This window comes from Astatotilapia calliptera, chromosome 14 (assembly GCF_964374335.1).
Source record: "Astatotilapia calliptera chromosome 14, fAstCal68.1, whole genome shotgun sequence".
NCBI classification, from domain to species: domain Eukaryota; kingdom Metazoa; phylum Chordata; class Actinopteri; order Cichliformes; family Cichlidae; genus Astatotilapia; species Astatotilapia calliptera.
Genome location: NC_137435.1, coordinates 29,093,036 through 29,105,787, shown reverse-complemented (window position 1 = coordinate 29,105,787; position 12,752 = coordinate 29,093,036). Strand labels below are relative to the sequence as shown.

The 12,752-nt window shown below is 40.9% G+C and overlaps 1 long non-coding RNA gene and 1 pseudogene across 2 annotated transcripts; one reads left to right on the top strand and one right to left on the bottom strand.

Moving 5' to 3' along the window:
• Nucleotides 1-222: 222 nt before the first annotated feature.
• Nucleotides 223-4,220, bottom strand: LOC145420061 (spastin pseudogene; annotated as a pseudogene). The gene has a single exon (XR_013901353.1). The product of XR_013901353.1 is annotated as a spastin pseudogene (transcript).
• Nucleotides 4,221-4,802: 582 nt separating this feature from the next.
• Nucleotides 4,803-6,348, top strand: LOC145420086 (uncharacterized). Its single transcript, XR_013901369.1, has 2 exons — nucleotides 4,803-5,612; nucleotides 5,682-6,348. It is a non-coding gene; the product is annotated as an uncharacterized LOC145420086 (long non-coding RNA).
• Nucleotides 6,349-12,752: the final 6,404 nt, after the last annotated feature.

The window sequence follows — 12,752 nt, the reverse complement described above, 5'->3', positions numbered from 1 at the left end:
GACAGCCAGTGATGTGTAAACTGTGTCCTGCCACAGGCGACTTTAAAGTCTGCCTTATCAGTGGGTTATACATATATGCTGAGGTCAAAGGAAAACTAAATATACACACACCAGCACTTTGGTGAATTAACTCGAGTCTTTGCTTTAATCTGTGCCAAGTACAGTAGGAGGTTTGGTAGTACATATGAAGATAAGTTCACACATGCACAGAAACATCAGAAGACACATGAAAGTATAGATATTTCTATTTTAGAAAAAAAAATCCATCGTATCTTGTTTTTTTCTTTACGTTTCTTTGAAGCTGTTTAATATAATCTAAGTTGTAGCTCGTTTGTGCAAGTGTCTCTCTTTTTTTCCTTTGATGCTTTTGATGATATATTTTCCCTGTTCTACCAGACCCAGTGAAAAATGCAGGGAGCTTTCCTGTAGTTTAATATTCTTCAGGCTGCAATAGGTTTCTGCTCAACCACTCTGCTCAGAATATATGTCTTATTCAGTTTTGAGAGTGTGGTAAACCATGTTTTATCTTTGCAATCATAAATTCTTTTTACATTTTGTTTTGCTTTGAATACTACAGATATTATTTGTCATATTATCGGTAGTGTTTGTAGTTGAATAGTGTTATATTATTATTATGTGTTAGGATTTGATCAATCCATGACGTGCACAAATGCATTCACAATGGTCTTTAAAAGCAAATACATTTTTTCTCTCTAACAGCTGCTGTATTTACTTTCCTCTTCAGTCCTTCCTGTACTTGGTCAACCTCCTCTCCTCTTCCCAGTCGGTGTGGCAACTGCTGGGCCGACAGTCTTTGGCCAACAAAAGCGAATACACCCTGAGGGAGATGCCAACCTCCATACCTGTAAGTGTTTTTCTTCTTCTTCTTTTCCACACACTGCAGTTTTTTTTTGTCATCCATCTGAGGGCATGTTTGCACTTTTTATTTGGCCTCCAAACACCACCCACCCATTTGTTTTACTTCAAACGCATTCAAATAAACCCTCTCACACTGAGACTGATATACGTTCTCCACCTTACCCATTGTAAATTTCCACACAGTTTTCGTTTTGCACCCTATCCGGTGCATTCTTGTTCAAAGCCTCTCATTTTACTCCACAGGATTTGATTGACAGACTGATTGCCGTGAATTCGGATGGGAAGATTCATTCTCTCTTCCACTACGAAGAGAGTCACACATTCGGCCTAAGGTGGGATTCATTATTTTTTTCATATTACTTAACATCAGTGGGGAAGTAGACGATATCAGATTATCACCTGGTGACTGCACACACACTTCAGCCTCTGGCAATAGGAGACTGGCATGGTGACGTAATCGGCCTTAAAATGCGGCCTTTAAGGCTGCAGACCCTGAATTGGGATACAGCCTCTGAATCGCTGCATCTTGTAGCTGTGTCGTCTTAAATTGGTCATGTGATTTTGACGCGCCGGCGCGTCCGGCAACCCCAGAGGTTTAACTTAATATTTAAGTGTCTCTTGGTTTTAGACTAGTTGTTTAGTCTAATTTGATGTTTTAAACCAGAAAAGGAAGAAGAGGGCTTAGAATTACAGGTAAGAACTGCTCAGTGGTATGTGATAAACTGTAAATGTAAAGCTTACAGGTCAGTCCTCATGTTTTTAAATCAGATTTTGAGTCTGTACATGGCACATTATGCTTTTGCATGTTGTGAAATGTGCTGCAAAACAAACTGAGGTAAACTAACTGGTTTACTGTGATGGATTTAAAGTGTGTGTGACTGGTGCGCAGTGGCTGTGGTGCTCACGGTCAGAGTTCAGTCACAAAGAGGGTAACAGAGATGAATTTAAAGTTAAGGTGATGGTGCTTAGATTCATTCACAGACTGAAACCTTCACACCAACTTTATCCTGTGTCTCTTAGTTTTAGACTAGTTGTTTAGTCTATTTTGATGTTTTAAACCATATCACAGGGTTTTTACTTCACCATTTACGGGGTTTTAACAAGCAAACAAAAGACAGATCGTGATGTTTGAAAATGTTTTGGAAATATTCTTTAAAGATTAGATGTAAAATACGCAGAGGACAAATTCAATTGGTTTATTAGTTTATTACATAAGTTGAAAAAAAGTTAAACAAGTAAATAAAGAAACAACGTAAAAGAAAAGTAAACAAAACAAATCGGTAAATAAAGGAAAATGGTAATAAGAAGGGAAAAAAAAAGAAAAGAGAAAACCCCAACAATCCCCTCTGAGCAAGCACTAGGCGACAGTGGGGAAGAAAAACTGCCTTTAAACGGGCAGAAACTTCCGGCAGAACCAGGCTCACGAGGGGCAGTCAACTGCCGGGACTGGTTGGGGTGAAAAAAGATGAAGGAGAGAGGGAAGAAGTGTTAGGAGAGAAGGGGAGAGGAGAGGTGAAAATTAAGATGGAACAGAGGTGGAGGGAGACGAGGTGACGTCAGCAGTAGAAAAAATAGAAAAAGTAGAAAGAGCAGGAGTGTCCCTCCTCCAGAAGAAGCGGAAACGTTTTTTCTTCTTTTCCATGAGCTTTTCCACGACCACTTTTTTCTCTAGGATGAGGGTTCTCAACTGATCGGTTGTTTCTTCAACTTCCTTCTCAAGTTTCTGGCATCTTTGCTCCATTTCTTTTAATAGATTGCACTTGTCTGTATTTTGCTGTTGTTTTTCCTTGTGCATCTTTTCTAACTGCTCATTTCTTCTTGTGATTTCTTGAAGCTTACGCTGCAGGTCTTCATTTATTTTCTCTTGTTGCTGCTTTTGTGCAAGCATTTCAGCGTTTTCACACTTCAAGTTGTCTGAGTTCAACAACATCTCATTAATGACCTCTGAGTGTTTTTTCGCCATTTCATTGATCCTACGCTGCATCTTTGAACATCGTTTTTCCAATACTTCTCCTTCCAGTTCAGGTGTTCTGTCCTTCATTGTATTAATTTGTTCAGTTGTAGATTTCTTCTCTCCAAGTCCTGGAGAATACGTTTTTTTTCTTTTTCCTGTTGCTCTTTCTCTTGAAGAAGCTCTTTATTTTTGCACTCTGTTTCATCCAGCCTGACTGGATTTGGATTTATTGAAGAAGGACCACCAAAATCTTTGTTCTATTTGGTGTACATGTTAAGAGTTGCTGGACTAAGAGTTGGTTTGATTTGCTTCAGAGAATCCTCAAAGTCTTTTATCTTAATGTTGCGCACCTCAGCAGCAGCTATAACACGGACTTGTTCTGGTGCCAACTCTCTTATTGGGCCAAGTGCAGCATCTTTGGCTAATGCTGTCAAATCGCTCCCTGAATATCCTTCAGTCACTTTTGCAAGACAGGACAGTTCGTCTTGGCTCAGTGGACTCCCGTGCGTTCCCAAAAGATTTTTCAGCAGCGTAAATCTTGTCTTCTCATCGGGTAAGGTCACATATACTCTTTTTGCAAAGCGCCTTAATATTGCTTCATCGAGCTCCTGGGGCCTGTTCGTTGCTCCCATTACAAGTACTCTGTCATCCTTTCCTGACTGCAACCCGTCAAACTCAATGAGGAACTCAGTTTTTAAACGGCGAGAGGCGTCGTGCTCCCCCTCCCTCCTTTGACAGAGCAAGCCGTCCACTTCATCGATGAAGATTACTGAGGGCTGTCTCTCTCTTGCAACTGCAAAGAGTGCTCGTACGAGCTTCTCGCCTTCTCCCACATATTTGGAGGTCAAACTAGCAGCACTGATGTTGAAGAATGTTGCATTAGACTCTGCAGCAACTGCTTTGGCGAGCATGGTCTTCCCATTTCCTGGTGGGCCAAATAAAAGCAAGCCACGTGCAGGAGCTCTCAGACCAGTAAAGAGATCAGGTCTTAAGGCAGGAAGGATGACAATTTCTTGAAGTGCTTGCTTTGCCAGATCCTGCCCTGCGATGTCATCAAATGACACAGTCGCTCCACTGTATACAATTTCATTTGTAATTAAGCTGACCAGTTTACTGTCCACATTCTTTTTCATATCCCTCTTCGGGGGCTGTTTCACAGCTGCCGGTCTTCCATTCTGAGTTTTTCCCACCCGAGCGGTTTTCTTTGCATCAGTTATTCTTAATGGAGGTCTTACAGAAGTGGAGGGTCTGATGGTGGTGGAAACACCTGCGGGTTGACTTTTAGGAACTGACTTTGGCTTACTTGCAATTGTTTTGGTCGACATTTCTCTTGCGCGACTTCCCCCCTGTTCACAGTCATAACACGGTAAACTAGTCATAAACGAAAACGTTTAGGCTATTTATCGCATTTAACACTAGGAAGGCCCAGAGCCCAGCCATTTGGCTTTTCTACCTTTAAAACCCGGAGAGCAGCCAAATGGCTGGTAGGCTTTTAGCTAAGCTTTAGCTTCAGGCAAGTGGAAGCTAAATTGGCTAGTCATTCATATGTAAATTGGGTTGTTACCTGGGAATTCTGGAGGGAGGGGAGTGGGGGTGTGTGGATGAGGGGGTGGGGGAGCTGCTAAAAGCGGTGAGCTTCCTTTTGTTTCATCTTGATGCATTCTCAATCATCCAGGGAAACAAATCTCCAAAAGTCACCAACTTGGAGTGTTTCAGTTTGCCATCTTAGGGAGAAATCAACACACATGGGTGTATGTCCTTTGTTGCTGAGATTTATTGATAAAAACAGTACAAAAAATCAACCATTTGTACACATTTTTACAAATAATTATAAAAAGTGAGTGAGTACATTTCAACATTTTCAGCAATCACTCACAATCCTGGCACTGCCATGGTATCTGTAGTCTGCATTTACCACATGTGTATCTGTTGCAGTGAACACATCGCACAGTGGCATGATTGTTCTTGCAATTGTGTTTGACCTGACACATGGCTCTTTTTCCAGGGCTCGGTGTGGAGGGTTGTGTCAAAGGCAACTGTTCTTTTCTTGCCTTCTTCGCAGCTACATGAGAGTGAGCTAACTCCCTTGCAAGCTCCACCAGGAAGTCCACCCGTCTTTCCTTCGTCCCGGAGCATGCTTGATACAGCACATGTGCATTCAGTGCTGCCATGTCAATCATGTTATAAAACACGGCAACTGGCCAGCGCCGTGTTCCTCTGCGGACAGTGTACTCCCGAACCATCTGGTCCATCACATCCACGCCACACTTTGTTTTGTTGTAAAGGGTGACAGTGTTTGGCTTCCTTTTGGTAGTGTTATCAGTCTGAACCACGCCGTGCATGCTGCTAAGAATATAGACTGTCTTCTTCCATTTGGCCGCATACGCCGTCAGCGTGGCAGCAGATGTTGAAAACACCTAAGAAATAAGATAAATTGTTATTTCCATAGCACTTTTACACACAATGAAACACATAAACATAGAACCAGAAAAGACCTGCAACATACCTGAGTGGTGAATTCATTGCGATCTGTCTGTCTAGTGGATTGAGGAATTTCCCTGCGAATCTTGTTGACTGTGCCGAGGATGGTGGTTTTCCGTCTAAGAAGTTTTTGCGCAAGTGAAAGCGATGTGAAAAAGGAGGAGATACTGGACCTTCCCATTGCTCACAATTTGAATTTGTTCACACTGCAGATGAGGAGACTGCTTCTCCACCTAAAAAGAGAGCTTGTTTGGGGACTGAGACAGCGAAAGATGGCACAGTGTGGCGTGAAGAACAGGTGGGGACCTGTCTCCCTTTCATTGTGTGTAAAAGTGCTATGGAAATAACAATTTATCTTATTTCTTAGGTGTTTTCAACCTCTGCTGCCACGCTGACGGCGTATGCGGCCAAACGGAAGAAGACAGTCTATATTCTTAGCAGCATGCACGGCGTGGTTCAGACTGATAACACTACCAAAAGGAAGCCAAACACTGTCACCCTTTACAACAAAACAAAGTGTGGCGTGGATGTGATGGACCAGATGGTTCGGGAGTACACTGTCCGCAGAGGAACACGGCGCTGGCCAGTTGCCGTGTTTTATAACATGATTGACATGGCAGCACTGAATGCACATGTGCTGTATCAAGCATGCTCCGGGACGAAGGAAAGACGGGTGGACTTCCTGGTGGAGCTTGCAAGGGAGTTAGCTCACTCTCATGTAGCTGCGAAGAAGGCAAGAAAAGAACAGTTGCCTTTGACACAACCCTCCACACCGAGCCCTGGAAAAAGAGCCATGTGTCAGGTCAAACACAATTGCAAGAACAATCATGCCACTGTGCGATGTGTTCACTGCAACAGATACACATGTGGTAAATGCAGACTACAGATACCATGGCAGTGCCAGGATTGTGAGTGATTGCTGAAAATGTTGAAATGTACTCACTCACTTTTTATAATTATTTGTAAAAATGTGTACAAATGGTTGATTTTTTGTACTGTTTTTATCAATAAATCTCAGCAACAAAGGACCTACACCCATGTGTGTTGATTTCTCCCTAAGATGGCAAACTGAAACACTCCAAGTTGGTGACTTTTGGAGATTTGTTTCCCTGGATGATTGAGAATGCATCAAGATGAAACAAAAGGAAGCTCACCGCTTTTAGCAGCTCCCCCACCCCCTCATCCACACACCCCCACTCCCCTCCCTCCAGAATTCCCAGGTAACAACCCAATTTACATATGAATGACTAGCCAATTTAGCTTCCACTTGCCTGAAGCTAAAGCTTAGCTAAAAGCCTACCAGCCATTTGGCTGCTCTCCGGGTTTTAAAGGTAGAAAGGTAGAAGCCTGGGCCTTCCTAGTGTTAAAGGTCTTTCTTTGGGACAACGTCACAGAACACAGAAACGTCACAGGGCTTTGGAGCGTGATGTTACAGAGGTTTACAAATACTTTCAAATATAGCTCTGGTCGAACGTTTGAAGGCTGCGAACAAACTGACTAAAACTTGCTGCTCCTGACCCCTATTTATAGAAAAACTTCAAAGGCTCAAAGGCATGTGCTTGTGACATCATCACATGTCCTTGTGACATCATCACATGTCCTTGTGACATCATCACTCTTCATGAATCAGATTGTCACATGACATTTTAGAATGGGGATGTTTTTTTTTAAACCGTTTTCAAATTTAACCCTCTGTGGTCCAGGGTATAATTGGCCGTTCTTGACTATTTTTGATTTTACCTCTATATTTCACCTTTAAAATATGTTTTTCTTGCCTTATTTGGCACCATTATTTTCAGCACAACCTCAAATATCTGAAATTTGAGTTATTGTTTTCATTTTGGTATACTATATTAGCACAGTTGATCTAAATTAATAACACAATAAATTGTGTGTGCATCTCCTGTTTTGTCATGGTTGTATGTCCCGGTTCGTGACAGGCTGCATGAGCTCATCTGGTGGGAGTGTAGTACTGTAGTATTTCAGGCATAAAAACGTGGTTTTCACAGACCTTGTCACAGGGTCTGAGTCTAAGATTCAAATTGTAAACACACAAACACTCAGGCTTGCTGCAAACCTTAGCTGATCCCCCGTGGGCTTAATTTACTGCCATTGTTTACGCACCATTGTAATTGCTTCTCTAGTTTGGCATTACACTTTAATTATGGAATGTAATTATATTTTGTCTATTTTTAGTTGTGGCATTGTGTTGTAATTAATGAAGGGCCTGCACACTCCAATATCAATTTACAATTTAAATTCTCCACAGCATGTTTAACTACATTATGTTGTGCCTTTCCAGAATCCCAGATTTACTTACACATCTCCCTTTATGATACATTAGTACTACATTTGACCTAAACCTTTTCCATCCTTTTTCCAAACTCTCATTCATTTTTTACCTGATAACCAAAAACTGTGATAGTGAAAGGCTGAAATATTTCTAGGGGTATGAGATTTCTGTGTGTTTTCTGTAGGTGAGCAGCTGCGAGAAGTTTGGCTACGGGGTGATGGTGACACAGGTGGCAGCAACTGCTCCGGGAGTTGTGGCTCTGCACAGTTCAGGTACTATTGCAGTTATTTGGACACAACAAACACTTGTCAGCTGTGATGCTTAAGGCTTATATTATAAGTTGTTGTTGTTGTTTTTGTGTTGTCGGTATAAAGGAGACTTAAGGCAGCTTAGGGAGAAATGTATTTGTCAAACCGTTTTTGTTTGGGTAAGAAAGAGTAAGAAGAGGCGTTCTTTTTTGATAAATGGATTCACATATCAGTTGTATACTGATACTAGGTTTATCCATATGCAAAAGGCTCCAGGAAATACCGTACTCTTGTCAAAAGAGGTCAAAAAATGAAGCTAGTGAACAAATATTTTAATCCTGCATTCTTTCTATTGGCTAGAAGGGGCGACTCAACTGGTTATGGGAAAAGAAGTCTGATTACTTATCAGCCCTTCGCTTATAACAGCACCGCTGCGTTCTGAAACCTATTCTCTCCTATGACTTTACCCACGCAAGAACAGTTCCCTGCTGTGTTGAGCAGCGCTGGCTGTGGAGCACTCATGTGTTCCATGATGTGACATATGTTTGTGCCATCGATAAAAAGGCAGACTGACAGAAAGAAGGATGACCTCAAAAAGTGATATAGTCCAGACAGAGCTTACAAATGATGGGCCATTTGCTAAACCTGCAGCACACACTGCTTTCTATTAAATACTGCACGTGCAAAGTATGTATAATATGTGCTTGTCCAATAGATATGCTGTCTTAGCAGCTATTTACAATGTTACATAAGAAACAAATGTGGGATCCAACCACCATGCTACTAAAGAGACACTGTGCGTTTCCCCTCCAAAGCAAACCCTCCACTTCAGTGATGGAGTCATGCAATTATTCTACTGGGGTGAAGACAGTTTAATTACAGCATCACTGCAATAACAGTATCCATCCAAAAAAAAAAAAAACATCAAATAAAATTTTAATTATTTCTAAATAAGAAATTCGTGATAAAACAGTTTTCCAATTAACCACTACATAACAGTAGTGTCTAGTTCTTATTTGGTAGGAAATGTCCACCAGTGCTGTAACGTTTTCAAAAATAATAGTAAAAGAAAAAAAGCATTTTGATGAAAAACTAAACCAGCGTGACCTACTGTACAAGTTTGTTTAGGCTGCTTTTGCAGCAGTGCTCTTTATAAAGTCTCCAGGGTGTGATAGTAATAAATCATCTGTGAATGAAACCTTTTACACGTTTAAAATCACTTTGTCTGCCATAGGCAAGAAATCTGTTCCTATAAATACGCCGTTTAATTATGTGTTCGCATTGCAACTGCTGCTCTGCCAGAAGTGTAGGTAGAGCAAAGTCAACCTATACATTATACATATCCTCATATTTGAACATTCAATATCAATATATTTTCCACATATTGTGAATATAACGCTGAGTCCTACCTGACAGCACATTCCCATGAGTGTGCAGAGAGGGAGAAACACGCAAACACCGTGACGAGACAAGAGCACGGGCAGTGTGATGTTACTTCACCTCTAGATGGCACTATTGCACAACCTACAACCTTCTGCATCGTTTCACTGGAATGGATGACAAGTACAGTGCAAAAACAATAACAGGAACAAACTGAGTCCGATATGATATACATATTTATGCCAAAAAAAAATGCCCGTTTGATCTTGTGTTTCCATGTAGGAACAGGGAAAAATGTCTATATTGTGTTGTCTGGTTCACCTCGGCAGAGTTCTATGGCTTTGGCAGGAGGGTTGAGAGGAAACAGAAAGGGCCTTTACCGCCTGCACCTGGCATGTTTGTGATGAAGCAGCTGCCTCTACTCCTGCTGAGCCTCCTCCCTGTACCTCTGAACCCGAGTGAGCAGAGAGCACCGACGGTCATGCACACACACAGATACTGTACACTTCAACAGACACTGGAGATACAAATGATGGGCCATTTGCTAAACCTGCAGCACACACTGCTTTCTATGTGAAAGAACCATTCTGTGAGAAAAACTCTACTGCTCATTTGATCTATGACCTCTGAAAAACAGTTCATGATTTCCATTACTATTCAATTATAAAAAAAAAAAAAGTACATTCCCTGGGTTATACAGCACTGATATGCAAAGCTTAATTGTATATCTGTAACTCTAGAACTGCAGTATTTATAGTTTTCTTAGTTTAATATTTCAATTTCATATTCTTCTTCTAAGTATAAAATCCCTTTTGTTATATTTGTCTCGTTAATTTAACTGAAATACACTGAAAATTGCTCACAAATTAAGGTTTATGTGTCAATACAAATGCAGGTTTTATTGCTGGGAGCTTCCCGTGATGCACTGACTATTTCTTCTTCCATGACACTAATGTTTTGTCTTTGCTTCATCATTTATGTACTGTACTGTATCCCCAGTTTTCCAGCGAGGGCTGCGTACATTTTGATTGCATTAACGTTTTTATCCAGCCTTTATGTGCAAGCTTGAGCTGCAAAATTCAAATGTAGTTACTGACAGGCCAAAGTGCAACAGGGAAGAGATTAAATGGGATCAAAGGGAGTGGCATTATAAATTCCTTCCTTCCTGAGATTCAAATCCTCCAATCAAAACGGTGCCAGCAATGCAAAGACAGATTTCTTTAAAGGATTGCACACAATAACAAAGTCAGTCGTTTATTTATTAAAGCACTGTTAATAATTTTAGTTGCTGCTATTTCAAATGAATGTTTGGTACAACAAATTTCTCCGTGTTCTGTCTCAGGCTTTATTCGGGCCCTGGTACTAGAGCTATGGTCTGTTCTTGAGTGCAGCAGTGACGACATCAGAGTGGTCCGTCCCAAACCAACTCCCATTGACCCCACAGATAGGAGTTGCATTAAGGTATTGTATGTATGTGCGTGCGTGTGTGTGTGAGAGAGAGAGGGAGAAGGAGAAACTTCCTGGAGCCCACAATGCCCCAATTTTTAGATATCTACATAATAGTACAGACACAGATCTCTTAGAAGTTTTGCTTTTCCATCATGTTTTTAGCTCACTGGTTACAAAGGTGTTTAAATTGATTAAAATTAAATTGATTCCAATTATTATTAACCCAGGACTCAGAATAGTGGTCCATGTGTTGCTGTGATACCAGCAGCCATGTAGAAAATTCACTTGTGAATATTCATATTTAAGAAACTGGCAATAGTGATTTTGTTAACAAGAAAGGCTTTTTGCTGATTGGTTTATGGGTGTCTGGGCAAATAAGCCTTACTTTCATAAGACTGCATTTTTAGTTATGTTTTTGGCAGAATTTCTCTCAGGAAAGCTTCAACAAGCTCCAGCGTGAGCCTGTCTGTGTGTGTCTGATGCTTGGCCTCTGACAGCAGCCAAGTCATCTCTCTCAGAGAGACTAGCCAAGTGAATACGGACAGCCAGTGATGTGTAAACTGTGTCCTGCCACAGGCGACTTTAAAGTCTGCCTTATCAGTGGGTTATACATATATGCTGAGGTCAAAGGAAAACTAAATATACACACACCAGCACTTTGGTGAATTAACTCGAGTCTTTGCTTTAATCTGTGCTAAGTACAGTAGGAGGTTTGGTAGTACATATGAAGATAAGTTCACACATGCACAGAAACATCAGAAGACACATGAAAGTATAGATATTTCTATTTTAGAAAAAAAAATCCATCGTATCTTGTTTTTTTCTTTACGTTTCTTTGAAGCTGTTTAATATAATCTAAGTTGTAGCTCGTTTGTGCAAGTGTCTCTCTTTTTTTCCTTTGATGCTTTTGATGATATGTTTTCCCTGTTCTACCAGACCCAGTGAAAAATGCAGGGAGCTTTCCTGTAGTTTAATATTCTTCAGGCTGCAATAGGTTTCTGCTCAACCACTCTGCTCAGAATATATGTCTTATTCAGTTTTGAGAGTGTGGTAAACCATGTTTTATCTTTGCAATCATAAATTCTTTTTACATTTTGTTTTGCTTTGAATACTACAGATATTATTTGTCATATTATCGGTAGTGTTTGTAGTTGAATAGTGTTATATTATTATTATGTGTTAGGATTTGATCAATCCATGACGTGCACAAATGCATTCACAATGGTCTTTAAAAGCAAATACATTTTTTCTCTCTAACAGCTGCTGTATTTACTTTCCTCTTCAGTCCTTCCTGTACTTGGTCAACCTCCTCTCCTCTTCCCAGTCGGTGTGGCAACTGCTGGGCCGACAGTCTTTGGCCAACAAAAGCGAATACACCCTGAGGGAGATGCCAACCTCCATACCTGTAAGTGTTTTTCTTCTTCTTCTTTTCCACACACTGCAGTTTTTTTTTGTCATCCATCTGAGGGCATGTTTGCACTTTTTATTTGGCCTCCAAACACCACCCACCCATTTGTTTTACTTCAAACGCATTCAAATAAACCCTCTCACACTGAGACTGATATACGTTCTCCACCTTACCCATTGTAAATTTCCACACAGTTTTCGTTTTGCACCCTATCCGGTGCATTCTTGTTCAAAGCCTCTCATTTTACTCCACAGGATTTGATTGACAGACTGATTGCCGTGAATTCGGATGGGAAGATTCATTCTCTCTTCCACTACGAAGAGAGTCACACATTCGGCCTAAGGTGGGATTCATTATTTTTTTCATATTACTTAACATCAGTGGGGAAGTAGACGATATCAGATTATCACCTGGTGACTGCACACACACTTCAGCCTCTGGCAATAGGAGACTGGCATGGTGACGTAATCGGCCTTAAAATGCGGCCTTTAAGGCTGCAGACCCTGAATTGGGATACAGCCTCTGAATCGCTGCATCTTGTAGCTGTGTCGTCTTAAATTGGTCATGTGATTTTGACGCGCCGGCGCGTCCGGCAACCCCAGAGGTTTAACTTAATATTTAAGTGTCTCTTGGTTTTAGACTAGTTGTTTAGTCTAATTT